Source organism: Penaeus chinensis, chromosome 10, assembly GCF_019202785.1.
Source record: "Penaeus chinensis breed Huanghai No. 1 chromosome 10, ASM1920278v2, whole genome shotgun sequence".
In the NCBI taxonomy this organism is placed as follows: Eukaryota; Metazoa; Arthropoda; class Malacostraca; order Decapoda; family Penaeidae; genus Penaeus; species Penaeus chinensis.
Genome location: NC_061828.1, coordinates 6,594,018 through 6,596,517, shown reverse-complemented (window position 1 = coordinate 6,596,517; position 2,500 = coordinate 6,594,018). Strand labels below are relative to the sequence as shown.

Below are 2,500 nucleotides of genomic sequence, written 5' to 3'. Positions count from 1 at the left end.
GAATTCCCGTAAGTCTCAAAATCTCTCATAGCGATTCTCGAGTCCTGAGGTCGATGTAGGCTGCAAGCAACCCATGACTGAATGCACGATGTCGTTCCACAATTAATCAGAGTGCAAGGATACGGTCTATTCCAGAGATGGATGACTACACCTCTCAACAGGTCAGGGGGAATGGAGCCAGACTGCCAGATGGCAGTCAGGACTACATGTAAGCCCCATGCCATTGGTTCACCCCTTAGAAATCACCATCCTAACCTCAGTTAGGGTAGGAGGTTTCTCACTGATGGGTTTATATATATACATATATATATATATATATATAATATATACATATATACATATATACGTACATATATACACACACACAAATATATACATATACAGACATCAGTATATACATATGTATGTATATGTTTATATATATATATATATATATATATATATATTTATACATACATATACATATTTATTGATCCACCAACATTTAACTTGGATGCAGGTAATGTCGAGATTCCTTTGACATACACACACACACTTTGCCAGTGAGGATCTACACTCCTTGACTGATGTCAGGGGGGGATCTCCAAGCTGAAAAGTGGTAACGCAGCAGGTGTTTCCGGCATCCCAGCTGAACTGTTAAAGGCTGGTGGAGATCTGGGAGACTGGGAGATCCTGAGACTAAGAGGAATTCCAACAAGGATTATTTGATTAATAGTAAGCCTATATACTGGCACTGAAAGTACTGTAAAGTGTGGTGGGGGCCTGTCAAGCTTCTTCCCTGTTAGTTCAGGAGTGAGGCAAGGCTGTGTTCTTACAAACACTTTTTAACATTTGCATGGACTGGATACTGGGTAGAGCTACTGTCCAAAGTCACCTGCGGAGAAACTCTGGTTACAAGGTTACAAACCTTGACTTTGCTGATGATGTTCCTATTCTATCTGAATCTCGGGAAACTCTAGTGGCCCTTGATGCATTTAGCAATGCAGCAAAGCCCTTGGGACTAGTGGTCTCCTGGATCAAGACCAAGATCCAGGATTTTGGGGGCCTGCTAGGGGGATCCTGTTCAGTCAGTATATGCTTGTGGTGAGAACACTGAGGTCACAGAGAGCTTTATATACCTTGGTAGTGCAGTTCATGACTCCGGGCTGTCAGACCAGGAAGTCAGTTGACAGTTTGGCTTGGCAGCAGTAGTCATGAAATCTCTCGACAAGAGTATTTGGAGATGCCGGTACCTGTGCAGAAGGACCAAGCTACGTGTCTCCAAGGCCTTGATACTGCCAGTTTTACTATACGGTAGTGAAACCTGGACACTATCTTGTGCTTTGGAATCTCGTCTTGATCCCTTTTGTAACAGATCCTTGCACCGGATCATGGGGTACAGTGGGGGACCATGTGTCTAACCAACGGTTGCACCGTGAGACTGGTACAGGACCTGTTACTTGCACAATTCGCGATCGCCAACTCAAGCTATACAGCCTCCTGGCTCGTTTCCTGCAGGATGATCCTGCCCACCATGTTGTCTCTATTTGAGATAACCCTGGGTGGAGGGAAGCATGTGGACCGGGTCCCTGCCTGGCGGCTCGCCATGAGGGACCCTCATAGGTGGAAGCGAAGCATGGATGCATGCGCCCCCGCCGGCGTTAGCTCCCCAATGATAATGATGATGATACATATATTTATGTATAGTTTTAATGGGTAAAGAAACTAATTTTTCTTTCTTATTTTTAATTTAATTCGTCTCCTTTAATCAGATAACATTTCTTCCATTACGTATTTTAATATTACTCAGCCGATATTGAATAATAAAAAATAGTGATAACCAATTTCTCTTTACTGAATCACGCGCCTCCTCATAGTGATGCGCGCTATGAAATCCTGAAGTGTGCCACATGGAGAGGCCCTTTCATCGAGATGCAGAAGGAATCGTCTATGCCGGCGTCACGGCCGACATGACCAGCACCCACGCCCACTGGCTCGACACTTCCGACATGGGCGGGAAGGTCACCTGAATTCCTGCCCCTACAGACTTTACCTGTCGAGCAAAAGGTAAGTTGGAATTAGTTGAGCAGCCGTCGGCGTGTTAAAATCTTGAAGAAAGTGCAGTAAGGTTTAAATTGTGGTCAAGCCCTAAGCTTGCCCTCCAAACAGGGAAAGAAAGAAGCTTTCACCTGAAGAACAGGAAGTTGGGGGTCGTTGTAGCCAAGTAGCTTCACGTCCTTGGCCGAGGTCACGGCACCGAGGGTCAGTTTGTTTTGTTTGGGCCAGGTCAGCACTATCCCATAAACCAGGTCATCTTTGCTTGTGTACCTGTGGAAGAGGAACTGAAATCAACTTTTAAACAGAGGTGGTTGGCTAACATGAAAATAAAATGAGAAAAGGTATTACGCGGTTCATTTGAGCCTAGACTTACCAAACTCCGGGCGTGAGCGTGTCGTTCTGGTGCTTCCAGGGCACGGAGTCGTACACAGCCTGGCCATTGACGTCGAGCCACGAACCGAAT

At 45.4% G+C, this 2,500-nt stretch overlaps 1 protein-coding gene across 2 annotated transcripts in view; it reads right to left on the bottom strand.

Annotated features, from left to right (window-relative positions):
- LOC125029471 (alpha-L-fucosidase-like) overlaps positions 1 to 2,500 on the bottom strand; it is an 8,474-nt gene that overhangs the window by 3,397 nt on the left and 2,577 nt on the right. The window contains exons 7-9 of one of the 2 annotated variants that reach the window (XR_007115194.1): positions 2,411 to 2,500; positions 2,169 to 2,307; positions 1,709 to 2,032 (exon numbers count right to left, since the gene is read on the bottom strand). The exon at positions 2,411 to 2,500 is cut by the window's right edge and continues 74 nt beyond it. The exons of the other annotated variant lie outside the window; for it this stretch is intronic. The gene's annotated coding sequence lies outside the window, so the exon portion shown is untranslated. Of the gene's footprint in view, positions 1 to 1,708; positions 2,033 to 2,168; positions 2,308 to 2,410 lie in introns of those variants that run through there. 2 annotated transcript variants of the gene reach the window in all.